Source organism: Pagrus pagrus, assembly GCF_965226575.1.
Source record: "Pagrus pagrus genome assembly, chromosome: 10".
Lineage (NCBI taxonomy): Eukaryota > Metazoa > Chordata > Actinopteri > Spariformes > Sparidae > Pagrus > Pagrus pagrus.
The window spans coordinates 6499490-6513813 of NC_140194.1; the positions used below are offsets into that span (position 1 = coordinate 6499490).

Genomic DNA, 14324 nt, shown 5'->3' on the forward strand with positions numbered 1-14324 from the left:
GACCTGTGCGTTTCTCAGAATTATCTATTAAATACCTTCAGTGGACCATAGATTTATAGTTTCAGTTTAACAGTTCCTGAAACCGGACTACACTTGAAACAGTATGGACTGCAAACTCCAAAAGGATTCCTTCCTTTGCCATACAGTGAGCTCCCTACCACACACACACACACACACACACACACACACACACACACAGGCACGCTTTAATAATAACAGGTGTGTCTCCCTCATCATACAGCTGCACACCAGAGCATTAGAGTGAGGTCGAGCTGTATGGATAGAAAGGCACACACTGAGGGTATATTAAGTGCATGTGTGTGTGTGTGTGTGTGTGTGTGTGTATGTGTGTGTGTGTGTGTGTGTGTGTGTGTGTGTGTGTGTGTGTGTGTGCGTGTGTGTGTGTGTGTGTGGTAGGGAGAGAGAGGGAGAGAGAGGAGAGAGGATAAACAGTGACATACTGCAGCAGGGAGAGGGGGAAGTAGAGAAGAATATTTTTGCGAGTGGAAGAAGCAGAAAAAGGGACCGAAAGCAGGAATTTAAAAAGAGAGAACGGCTGGTTTACTGATTGGCCGAACCTCAAGAAGGCAAAAGTGGTTTCAGGAAAACTTTAAAAGCTGTTGGGAAGAAGGAATGGAAGAGAAGAGAGCCTGGTAAAAAAAAGAAATCAGTGGAAAACAGCGCAGTGGTGAGAAAGTTAAAAATTTGAGTGGAGCGAAGTGTCTAATCTTTTCTCTCCTGAGGGCGTTTTTGGAAGCCTCTCTCATCAGTCTGGGCAGGACTCAGTTGTCCCTGTACACCTCCCTCCCTCCCTCATCCGCTTTCCCTCTGCCGAAGCTTAGTTCACTGCAGTAGAGCGTAACTAGAGCCACGCGATGACTACAGGTTGAGAAGTGAGTGAGAGAAAGGGAGACAGAGATCAAGGAGAGGAGAGACTGACGCACACCTCACACATTGGAGTTTGGAGTCACTGTGCAGCCCACAAAGGTGAGGTGAGAGGAGAATATCTTACCGGTTTGTGAGCCTTCCCTGTGCATGAGTGAGTGCATGTGTGCACTTGTGTGCATGTATATTAGTAGTGTCTATATGTAAACATGCGTGTAGGTGCGAGTGCGACCATGATTAGGGTTGAATTAGGGCATTGAGCAGGCGGCTGCACGCAGTGGATCTGTTTGAGCAGAGAGTTTTCCTTGAATCCACCTGAATGAAGGCTGCTATTCATATTTCTGCGCGTAAGCCATCCTCGTGTCAGTGATCGGACCTTGAAGCGTGTGTGACAGGTTTGCCTTTCCGAGATCACAGTTTGGTGTGTGCGCATGAATCACCCTGCGAGCGGAGCAATAGGCACATTGTGAACGTCACTGCACACGGGCGCGCATGTATGTTTTCAGCGTGTGCGTGTTGCTTCTCTTTGATTTCACTTTGATTTTGGTTCAAGAGAGATCTGCGAGCAACAATGAAACGTTCAGCTGTGTCAGCAGCGAACACCTAGTCAAAGACAGACGGACCGTAGAGACTCAAGGACTCATCTGGCCACAATATGGAGCTGCCTGCACATTTTTCTGTTACATTGAAAATGGCTGGATTCCTTTTGTAAAAGATTTGTATGTGCAACAGACAATCAGATGTTATGACAGTGATGAAAGGCAGAAAACAGACGTAGTAAATTCGATGTTGGATCGTCTCTGCAGGATCTAAAAGCATGCACACTTTAAGATATATTTAAAAATGCTGAGAAGTAGCTGCAGTGGTGGTGTTGTCCTGCCCTTACCTGCATGCTATAATGCTGTTTACACTTCACCACCTCCACACCTCAAAAGATTTTTTCTTCTCTCTTCTTTCTCCTTCATACATCTTCAGATTGTTTTATCTGTGGGTTGTGGTTACCTTGCTGTTACTTCCAGCCCTCTGGTGACAGCTCAGAGGTAAGAGCTTCCAGGGTGTGGCTGAGGGGACGTATGGGTGGGGCTCAGGTAGAGCAGATAGAGGTCACTGTGGAATGCTTGAGATTCCTCAGCAGCGCTGCCTCCGCTGTGGATACACCCAGCCCCCAACCTGAGTGCCCCCACCCAACCTCTGTTCCCACCAGGTACTCTGCCTCCCCTCCCATCACTCCCCACACCCACTTTATCCTCTCTGCCCTGTGAGTGGAACCTGCTCAGTCATGCCAGTCTGCCTCCTTGTGCCAGCCTAACTACCACACACACATTTAAAAGGTGGAAAATCATACTCAGCGCTGCCAGGTGTGGCATTCCCCCTGTGAGTGTAATATTGGACTGTGCCAGGTGTGCCATCAGCATGTCTGAGTTAAAGAGACTATAATATGAGAGCGGGATTGGGCAGCGGAGTCTTTCTGCTTTTCCGATCTTGAATGCGTGGGTCGGCGATGAACGCCGCAAATCAAACTGCTGACATTACTGATATCTTCCCCTTGTGATGTGTGTTTGTGTGTGTATACCACATTCTTGCTGTGAGTGATCGAGATAATTAGCTTAGATTGCTATGTTCCACTCCCAAGAGAAATAGGAAGCGTAGGTGTGTGTGTGTGTGTCATTTCTTGCAATAATGAGGACATAAATAAAAAGTGAAGTCTACATGCAGGCAACTGCGTGTCTTTCAGGCAGAAGAGGACGTCAGAATACAGCTTCTTACGTCCGTTTTTCTTTTCGGAAGCTGCCCTCAAGCATCCATACAAAAAAAACATCATAAGCCTGTAAACCCCCGTGCAAGGCAAGCACTATTCCATAATTATTCGATAATAATAACAATGGCAGCACAATTACAACATCACGGAAACAAATTGCCATATTTTTCCATCAGTCAGCGATCAGAATCATGTGCCCATTATTACAGGACTATCCAGGTACTCCCTTGAAATCTTTACAGGTGAACTGATTGATTTATGAGATTGAGGGCGGTGGTGAGGTCAGAAATCCAGGTGTACAACGTCACGAGCTGAGGGTGCCAGACGCAGATTCCACCGAGAACAATAGAATGGACGAGGGATGTTTGACGTAAAGTTAGCGTGCGCTGGAAACGTTGGCCGAAGAAACAGAAGGCTAAAGGTGTCATTGATAGCCAAGGGTATAAAACCTCAGGCCGTTAGCGAAAAAGAGAGTGGGGAACGATGGAAAGAGAAGGGTGTGACAGAAGAGGGAGACAGCAGAGAAGTGAGAGTCCCTGTCCAGCTGTATGACAGAAGTGTTGGCCTGGTAGAGCTCCTCAATGGCTCAGTGAAGACTGCTGGAATGAAAACCATATCAGCGCCTCAGACTTTTTACCTCACATTACCTCTCCCCTCGCTTCTCCTGTCCCTCTATGCCTCCTTCCTGCCTTAGGGCCGCCACGGCTCTGGCAACGGTATGGTTTTCATTAGTCAATTACAACCTCTGCAGTCGACCGCCTTTCTGAAAAAAGCTCTGTTTTCCTATTTTTGCTCCTTTTTCCTTCCTTCTTTCACTCTGCTCAGTGCCACCTTCCTCTCATTTTGTTCCTCTCTCTCTCTCTTTAAGTTTATCAAAGCCATGACTCATTGCATTCTGTTATGAACTGTGTTCCCTTTTATATTCAACCAGTGACTATGACAACATATTGTCAAATTGCCAATTCTGACTTGATGTGCTTTTAATTTAACAGGCAAGTCAATTTCAGAAAATATTTTGCTAGCAGAGCACATCGCAGCCTCCTCGTGTTTGCATGCGCTCGCCGAGAGGTACGTGCAGAGCAAGATACACAGTGCATTCTCACATTGCAGGCAAAGCCAACACATGCGAGCCCTCACTTGCTCCCCTGCATTTATCAATGCATTTAACAATAGGATACCTCCATATGCCTTCAGGGATTAAAATTGTCAAACACTGAATTAAAACCTCAGCTAAAAAATGCAGTACCAAAACATTTTGAAAGACGCACTCAGGGTGTTTCTCCAAGATTCCTGTAGGATTTGCTAAGAGCTGTCAAAGTTCGGTAATAAGGTGGTGTCCTTGGGTTCACTCACATAAGACAAAGTGGAAATATCTGCCCCATGGCATGGGACTAAAACAAGTAAAAAATAATCAAATTCAAGACTTGCAAGTACATGCTGATTAATCTCCCATTACCAATTATTTTAATATCGGAAGTATGCCAGATGGCATTATACAGGTAGGCTCTGGCCTGTTATAATGTAAATAATTTAAAAGCAGTGAAATATCATATGACTTAGTTAGGTCCATTTTTCACTGCTAATAGCTCAGACTCAACACCCCCGTGTGCATAGATGTATAAAAACACTGGCCTACAATAACAGGCAGGGTGTGTGGTGCAGCCGGGGGCTTGAAGGATAAACAGCTGTGGGCAATTTAACTCATTGGGTGTAAAGCACGGGGCAGTGGGCAGCAGGTTGTGTGTTCTTAGAAGTTGGAAGACGGTCAGCTGTTAGATGTTTGTTCCTGTTTTCGTCATTGGCGGACATCTGAGCATCAGGCTCTGGTCGACCAAATCAAGAGCTAATGTAGGAAATTGCAGGAAATAAGAAACAAATGGCATCAGAGCCGACTGCTGCAGGATTATCATTAAACACCACAAACTCACACAGACAAAGCATTTCCTCCTAGATAAGTGTTTCCTCTACCCAACTAGAGAAAAAGAGCTGAAGTCACTTTCTTTTTCAGGTTCTGGTTTGTCTGAAGTCTGTTCAACAAACAGTTTATACCCGCATTTTTATTTGCTGTTCATGACAACCTTAGCTTTTATCAGCTGACGGGCTGTGGTTTACTAAGATGCTGATGAATGTCCTCAGTCTCCCCCAGTAATCTTTGTGTAGTTTAGTGTGTCCTTGCTTTGGTTAAGATCACGGATAGCTGGTAATGCTGCAGAAGAGACACCCAGTTTCATTCTGCCCTTTTACGTTCTGGCCACATCACATGGTGTGCGATGATTTAAAACCGTTGAGTTTGAGTAAAAAGTTGAGTTACGAGTAAAAAGAAAAAGTTCATCCCCTGAACAGGAAAATGCCTCTCTAATGTCAGGGTTGGTTTTATGTGTTCTGTTCATTTGGGCTCAAAGCATAAATAATAATTGTGTGTCTTCACATGCTCATATTTTCAATCATGATAAAATTTCTTTCATTCTCTTTTTAAACACAGCCATCACTTTCCACAACAATACATGCAGTGTATGCCAACATGATATATGTTGTGTTATGAAGACATTTTTGAGCATGCAAGCACCTCTGCTTTAACGCCTGAGGCACCAAACTATCACATGCTGGCTGTAACCCTGTAACCCATCTCAGCACTTTCTCTGAGACCTCAGCAGAGGACCTGGGGCGGGGGTGTGGAGATAATGATCTCCTGACAACCAGCATGACTTTCAGCTCTGTTTGAAGACACATAACTTACTTAATGAACCACAATTCCTGCCCAGAGCTTTAGCCAATCCACCTCTTGTTACAGTTTTTGTGTTTATTAGTTTTGATAGTTAAAATATACAGTCCCACCCAGTTCGGCATGAAGAGCAGTTCAGTACAAGCTGGACTCCAGATTGCATTCACCACCTCACCTGATTGAGATGCAATGGGTTTGAGCTCACACATCCTCCCAACAGGGAGGGTACACAAGGATGCCAAGAGGGGATAATGCCAGACACCAGTAAAGCACACCCACACAGTGCAGACACATAATCACATATAGTTCACATGCAAAGGCAGAGGACTGTCTTAGTCCCACATCTGGTATCCAATATGAGTCAGGATTCACATGATCAGGTCCTGACCTTATCAGACGTGCTTTTATATCTGTGACAGGGCACCTTGTCAATTCAGTCACCAAATTTCTGCAGTGTTTATCAGCTTGTTCTTGAATGAGAGGTTGCAAGATGCAGGGGAGAGCAGGTTGTCTGCATGAGCTCCCCTTCTCCACAAGTGTCCTTGAGGTGGAAGACTCCTCTGTCCCTGAAATAAGGAACAACAAGCTTCTGCGTTCTCCCTCCCTTGTGCTATCACTCTAGTGATTGTTTTTTTCATTTTAATTCCCATCACTGCTTTCTTTTCGACAGGAAAAATCTTCTTTTTGTGTGAAGTCAGCTGGAAACGTCTTTCCAGGAGTGAAATCACATTGGGAGTGTGCTTACGAAACAGAGATACAGCGTGATGGATGAGAGGGAATAACCTAATTGACCATCTGGCCATCATCCTTGTATTTTTTAATTTTCTTGGAGTTAAAGAAGCACTTCTTAAGAAAGGTGATTGTTGGGTCACATTCCTAACCTTTCAAGTACTTCGGGACTGTAGGTTGGGTCAGCTGTGATCTCCAAGTGTCAGTAGTTGACAAGCTGGGAATGAGACCCAAAAATCACTTTTCTTAAGAAGTGTCTCTTTAACTGAAGGGAGGAAGGACGATGTTGTGTCACTGTGTTCTCTTCTTCTGCGTCATGAAGAATGAGTAAGGGAGAAAGACTGACCTAAATAAAGCGTGCAGTGGTGTGTACGTTACCGTCTTTAGTGACTAATACGACTTAAATTTCCTTCCTTGTGTGTGTGAGTGTGCGAGCGCGTGGGCGTGTGCGTGTGTGGATTTGCGGTCGCTCGGCTGCGTCTGTGTGTCTGTGCTTGTATGCACGTGTTTGTCACAATAGTAAAAGTCCTTAACTCCTTGTGGTCGCAGCTCTGTGGTCTCATGGACTAAATGAACTCAACTTCTCACACACACTCACACAGACACACAACTGAGCACACCTCTAGGTGACTCCCCATGGCAGCGGGCCCAGTGTGTCACAAAACCACACAGCTGTACATTCCCAGACTCTGAGAGTGGGATTAGATTAGCAAAGTGGAACACTTGCATCTGTAGGCGATGGCTGTGTTTTCGTCTGATTGCATCTGTGTGTTTATCTGTGTCTGCACATAAACAGGCTCTGTGAGACTCCTGCCAGCTGAAGGTGTGTGGGAAGGCACAATCAGCGCTGGCTGCATTTTTATTAGATTATGTGACTGTACTCCAGCGAGCTCCCATAGGTCAGCTTTTTATGGCTGCGTTAAATGGCTCTGTGTGCCACATGCCCGTTTTAGCTGGTATATAATTTGATGTCTTTACACTGAATGGGTTCTTTGATTGGCAGTAAATTCTGTATGGCTCGGTGCTACCTAGTGGCCAGAGGAGAGAAATTTTTAGGCAGCTTTTATTTTAAAGTTATGACTCTAAACTATTATTGTTGGCACAGTGGGCAGTTTATATTGTTGCTGTTTTCTAAAACCACACGTTTTAAAGTAGTTTCCAGCTGGAGCAGTTTCATGTCTCCTCTACTGTATGATATACTGTACGTGTGTGCCATATTTTTTGGATTTGGCACATGCTGCGAAGCTTAGAGTCAGCGGGTTAACTTTTATTCTTCAGGACCATCCCGCCTGGTGTGAGGGGTTTTTGATAACTGAGCGAAACAGATGTGTCAACCCAGGGTGAGTGTTTTCCTGCGTCACTGCTTGGTATGGGTTTGTGCTACAAAGCGCATGTCAAACACAGTCAGCAGTAGCTGCGTAGAGGCTGTAGATTAAAAGTTTCACCACAACTGTTTCCAGTGGCACTGTGATCAGTGATATTGTGATTGAGGCTGACAAGCGTTGTAATGAGAGCCAATATCTCCCACAGCTTCAGGCGGATCCTCTGAGCAACACCAAATCAGCAGAGTCAGCCATATTTTGGGAAATCAGTGAGCGTTTGGACCGTACTGAGCACTATGATGAACGGCCAAGAAGCAGATTATTCTGCTGGAGTGTTTTTTATTTGAAAGTTTGGATTGTTTTAATTAAGCGCAGCCACCTTTCGAGCCTTCAGGAGGTGAGAGGTGGTGTAATCAATAGATTACTACTACTACTTACAGCTTGAAGTGGGTGACAAAATCAAATATAAATTTTTTTTTTGTACCAAATACCTAATTTGTGACAATATTGTAGTAAGGAGATGTATGTAAGTTAAAAAAACACATCATTTTACTGTAATGCACCCTTGAAAACACTTATGCCACATCACGATAAAACGATGTGTCACATAAAGATATTTTTGATATATTGCCCAGCCCTTATTCAAGCACATCATGCAGAAAGAATGAAAGGCTGCAGGGTTCAGGTCTAAAGCATTTGTATCTATGTATACGTGTGTGTGTGTGTGCGCGCGTGTGTGTGAGTTAAGCATGTGTATGGAGATAGAGAGCCCCGGGCCACTGAAGGCAGCATGTGTGTTGTTATAGCTCACATAGTGTTGAGTGCTCATTAAAGTGGTGTTGAATGAAAAGTGTGTAGGTTAGTGAGAGTGGGCGTACCGGGGATGAGCCTGTCGTTGATCACTGCTGGTAACTCCAGCTGACCGTGAGAGTGTTGATTTCAACTCTGAAGCGTCGAAGTGACGGAGAGCAAAGTCGTGGCAGATGCAAGCGGAGGAAAAAGGAACGGCAGATAGGGACGGGGGGCGGAGGGGGGGATTGAGTAAGCAGCGATGTGCCGAGGGAGGAAAGAAGAGCAAGATGCCACCATCTGTTACCCACATGCACACCCCACAGCAGTCACATAAATCTCAGCCGAGCTCAGCAATGCAAGGCTGCATTCCGCCAGGCTAAACGTGCACTGGCTAGCTACCTCAACAGAAATGTGCAGCTCATGCGACATACAGATCCAAGTCATACATCTACTGTAGCCAGAAGGGTGAAAATAAAGAACGATGGATGGACCCGGACGCTGGGATTGATCTGGGAGAAGTGTGAGAAAGTGTATTTTAAAACCATTTCCACTGTGGGGAATTGCGATATGACGCGTTGCTTAAAAGTTTAATTATGGACTTGCCAACGGGAATAGAGTCAGACATTCGAAACAATCTTTTTTAAATGTGCTACTGTCACAGTGGATCCATGAATTATTGCTTGTAAATGTTGGTGAGAAATCTGCAGGAAAAATACTGCAGTTGGGAAACGGTTGATTTAAAAGTTGTTTATAAAGCCAAAGTTCTTCTGTTCTTCTGGTGTGGTCCCTTGGCCGTCCACTATACTAGGAAGAGTGGATGTGAAAATACACAGGGCACGCACACGCACACACACACACACACACACACACACACACACACACACACACACACACACACAGTTACAGGTCACCAAGGTTAAAGTCAAGCTCAAGCATGGGAATGTGTGGATGTTGGGTCTTCCTGTGCCTGGTTTTTTTTGACAGTTTGCTACAATGTGTGGCTTCGCCCCTCTACTGTCCGATGCAACGTGCCATACGCTATAAAACGTGTATGAATCACTTCAGTGTCTGCACAGCCCATAGAAGTCAACCACGCCTGGCTGCTGGTATTTCAGCCACAGGTGAAGTAGCTATAAAATACATATTTTATGAGATGTTTTCCTGGAAAAGTGATGTATCAGTTTTCATCTCTTCATTGGTGACGGTATTTTGTAGATAAATAATGTGGGGCAGGAGCTATTATTTTTATTGTCGATTCATCTGTTGATTATTTTCTCTATTATCCGAGTAGTTGGGTCTATAAAATGTCAGAAAATGGTGAAGAAATCTCAATCAAAGTCCAAGATGACGTCCTCAAATGTCTTGTTTTGTCCACAGCCCAAACACATTCAGTTAACTGTCTACTAAAGAAACTAGAAAATAATCGTTGCAGCTCAAAAACAATGGTTTGCACATTTTAATACTATTACATAGGCAGTGGTTTGTTGCACTACAGATGAGTAGTGCAAAAAATCACTGGTGGTAGTGCAAAAAAATGCACAGACTTTATTTAATGGTCTTCTCTTCCTCTTTGCAGTTCAGTGCTCGGCTGTATATCACTGCAGAATAATGGCGATGCGGCGCAGCCATAGTGATCCTCAAGCCTCTGATGTGACTTGTAGTTGTGAGTGTGACCTCTGAACTTCAGCTGCTCTCTGAAGGTTTAACATTCAAAGAAATTCTCCTCCCCCTCCTTCATAAAACTGGTGAAGTGGTGCTGTAAAGCAAGTAGTTTTCCACATTGTTTTCCACTTTGTCAATAACGTTGACATTTTTCTGTCATGTCTCCGATGACGCCTCATGTTACAAATTACAGAGCTGTGGATATAATGCCTTTGAGTGGCAGACGGCTGTCACCTCATGGTTGTAATTTAAAGAGGCATGTTTTTCTGTGAAATGTCTTGCATGTGTAAAGCGTGTCTCAGTGTGAGCCTCGTGCCCCCACTTAAAATGGATCTATAGAATGTGAAAGAAATGTGGTCATTAAAACAATATCATCTTTTCCGTCTTTCGGATACAGACACATATTTTTGGCTTTTTCGGTCTGATTTCATGGAACTTTCAATCGATTGAAATCATCGCTGGTGAAGAAATTATATAATAACATAGCGGCCAGAGATGAGTCACCACTAATTTCACGTTCCCTTTAAAACCCACTGTTCAATTGTACCGTTCAAGCACTGCGGGTGAACGGAGCCCAGCCAATGAGAGAGCCCAGTCATGACATCACAGTCATGCAGTGTGGCAGATGGATGGGGAAGAACATTCCAGGAAAAACATCAGAAACACTGAGAGCAGGAGCTGGAGTTTAAACTCTAGTTGCGCTATTCGCACAGCAATAATCAGCAGAATTGGTCGGAGAGTGGCGTCCAGCCAGAGGTCCTGCTTACGAGGCAGGAACGCTGCGACACTCCACGGTTACTTTAGGATGAGGAAACCATAAAATAATCACAGCCCTGGAGAGTGCCGTTCCTGTACGTCCATCATCGGTCCTTCATCATCGTGCTGCTGAGCCAGAGCCAATGTGGCGGCTTGCCTTATCCATCCGTATATGAAGTAGACGAAGGAACGTCCGTCAGAATATAATTGAAGACTATGGGGAACGCTGCACAGGGTCTATGGATCTGAGCTATTGTTCCAAAAAGTATTGCGAGACAGCTGATTAATCTCCAATTTTCTAAATACATTAACAAAATGGCCAGCTGATGAAAGCACCGGCATGCAAGGTTACTATTGGTCCAGCTGGCTGTGCTCCAACAACAAAGCCAGCCAGCTGCTCAGTTGCCAATTAATCCCTGGTTTTAGCTTCTTCCTGCTAAATTAAATCTGGTTTACTGTTATCAGAGCATGTATCAGAAATATTGTAACTAGATGCTTCTCTGAACGCTATAGAGATTTATGGGCTGATTATGCAGCCAGTCACATGTTCAGTCAGCAGCTGCAGGATGGGGACAGCTGCGACTTCTTGAATCCCACCTACCGAAACTGTTGCCAAGCCAGACTAATCACAGCTGGAGCGATCTCATTCCGATATGAAATGATGCGGCTTACATGAAGTTCTTGGAAAACCCAGACATGTTTTATGATCAGGGGTGTTATCTTGAAAGTGGTTGAAAAAGGAAAAGTGCTCAAGGTTGTTTGGGGCATCTTTAAACATGTACTGCACAGCTGGTTGAATCTGTTCCAGGTAATTTAGGATTCAGAGCGTGCCTGCCTAGTAGCAACAAAGCGCTACTGTGGGGTTTATTTAACTTAATAGGCATCAGTTGGTGACATAAAAATCACAAATGGATGAGCAGGAGTGTGTAAATCTATCCACTCATTTCGCTTATTAAATAAGCCGCTCAGTGAGATCAGATCATTTGACGTTTTAGGAAATGATCAAAACAAACTTAATGACGGAAACACTCGTGTCACACTGCTACTGGCTATCTCTTCTGTCTGCCTCGCGAAGCATAAAACTTGTTCATCTTCTCTGCCTCTATGTGTCTCCTTTTCTCTCTTCTTCTTCTTCCTTTCATCCTCAGCCAGACGTTCTTGGACATGTAAGATGTAAAAAAAATGCAGGAAGGAGAAGGAGAAGAAAGAAAGGACAGTTCTGAAGGAATATGGCTCGTATTAATCTGGAAATATTGCTTTACCTCATCTGAACTAAATTACTGGTCTGAACTCGCTGTCCTCGGAGAGCAGGCAGAGCGCCACCGGCAGCCCAGATGGGCAAGGAGTGGTCGGCAGATCTGTCACCGTGACCACGGTGAGCACATGAACCCCTGGTCTGCTGAGCGCTGTAGCTGTCCTTTTATACAGCGGATCAAAAGTGCCTCTTTGTTTTTGTTGGACTCGGATTTTATACTCAGGGGCAGCGTCTCTGGAGGAGAATGCGAAAGTTTTGAGACTCTCTCTCTCTTTCTTTGTCCCGTTTCCTGCTATCACTGTGGCTCAGTACATGTGTATTGTTATAAAACTAGAAGAAGCAAAGAAGGAGAAGGCAGAAGAAAAGCAAATACGTGAAGATAATAAGAGCTGATGTGTTATCGTTAAATATGGAGGATATCCTCTTCGTTTGTGAAAGCGTTTGAACGATTCTGTGGACGGTTTAAGGGCGCAAGTCGCACTAGTGCCTGGTTGTTGTGTGATATCCAAGTGCTCGTTGCTGGAGGCCATGAAATCTAAAGTTAGACGAGTGGTGCTGGCTTATGGTGTGGCTGAAGCTTGCCAAGGCTTGTGGTTTCCAGTGGTAAGGAGCAGAGGCAGACACAAGTGACTGCAACCTCTCTCACTGCTACTCTGAAGGAATTTAAAGGTATGATTGCACATGCTCCGAGTAAACACTGGCCCATCTGCTCTCTCTCTCACCCATAACTGAGTCGAGCTGACACAGAAACATTTCACTACGCTATACAGTGAGATAGACAGCAGCCCCAGAGAGACGAGAAATGGATATATGGCTATTACGCAACCTCAATGGCCAGTGGCACTGAGTCGAGCAGTACTTGTTGCTACGATTGCTCATAACTCCACCTGTCAGAGATGAGGGCCACACTGTTTTTATTGGAATAGTTTATCCGTGAAAAAGTGCAACACACTTGTGTCAGATGAAAGGCTTCGTTGCATCATTCTACTGTCCTCAGATGCGTAACAGTGTTGGACACCAGAGGCTTATTGTCATTTTGTCGGTCTGTCACAAGAAAGAAGAAGAAGTAGGAGGAGGAGGAGGAGGAAGAGGAGGTGGTGGTGTGTTTTTATTCCAACATCAACTCCAGTTTTCACCTTTAAAAAATTTGCAAGACAGAAGAAATCTGTGATTTATCTCCAACGATGATCTTACGTGAAAGAAATCATAAATAACCCTGCAGATGCCACTGCCGAGAGCCTCTAACAGAAACCAGCAGGAATGTTACGGTAGGTATGACACCGAGGGAACAGGCTCCCGCTTCAGTCACAATAACTAACCACCGACCGCTATGGGCAACCAGATGACAAAATAAAAACAATAAATCAGTCATAAAAGTCAGTAATAAAGCTTGTATTCATATCATTATTCCCATTAGCTCATTATCTTGGTTTTAGTGTTTGTTTTTGTTAAACTAATTAAATTAAGCCAGATTAGGTGTAAGAAATTACATAACCAGTCAATCCAGTCTGAGTCTCTTAATCTTGATTATCTGACCAAACAAAGTCTGATCTGATAGAGTAGTATTTTCCTATGCAATACAGCTGCACAGTGAATACATAGCCCAAAGTAGACAGCTAGTAATTTATATGTTTGACAGTTGAATCACTCTGAATTGAAAAGCTCTGCAACACAGCTTCCCTTTGATGGTCTGCCATGCTCTACATATAATATATTGTGTATAATGGCCATATGTTTTATATAATATCTATGGAGACAGGAGTGTCTGTGTTTATCTGTTGTGACAGGAAGGTTTGGACAGGAATTAGACAGCATGATTAAAATACTGAAGTTCAGATGCAGAGCAGCAGCTCTTCAGAGGCATTATACCCTTGAGAAATGTCCCTGAGATGGATGTAAAATATCAGGCATGTTAGTGCAGTAAAACGTTTTAGACAGTTGTTGGACCCTAGTTGCTCTAAGCAAAGGATCAGATGTGGATTGGGCGTTATGATGGTCTGGATGTTGATCCTGCGGACCAGATCGGGACATCGCTGCTCAATATCCTCGACGTGCAACAGGCCATACAGACAGAGGGAATAGTGAAGGCACGGCTAGCGATGTGACACTCGGGATGGGACCAAATCATTTTTTTTTATAATCAAATAACTTTAACTACATCCACCTGCACGTGCGCAACTGTGTCACATACAGTAAGCGTTTTAGGTCAACATGCCAGAGCAGCTTACAATCTGTGAGGTGAGCTAAACTGTGGGAGGTGTTCGGTGTAGTATGATCAGTGGTTTATCTATGAATTAAATGGCAGGACAGTAGACAGTAGACGTGGCATCAGATACATTTGTCTTTTATCCTTTTTTCAGGGATGCAATGAACACATGGCAGCTTGTCATGATAAATCATTGCCATATTTCAGTCAATGCCTAGCAACTATTTAGAAAGCCG

The 14324-nt window shown here is 44.2% G+C and overlaps 1 protein-coding gene across 2 annotated transcripts in view; it reads left to right on the forward strand.

Annotated features, from left to right (window-relative positions):
* znf469 (zinc finger protein 469) overlaps window positions 1–14324 on the forward strand; it is a 192550-nt gene that overhangs the window by 126571 nt on the left and 51655 nt on the right. Inside the window, exon 1 of one of the 2 annotated variants that reach the window (XM_084365346.1) lies at window positions 881–987. The exons of the other annotated variant lie outside the window; for it this stretch is intronic. The gene's annotated coding sequence lies outside the window, so the exon portion shown is untranslated. Of the gene's footprint in view, window positions 1–880; window positions 988–14324 lie in introns of those variants that run through there. 2 annotated transcript variants of the gene reach the window in all.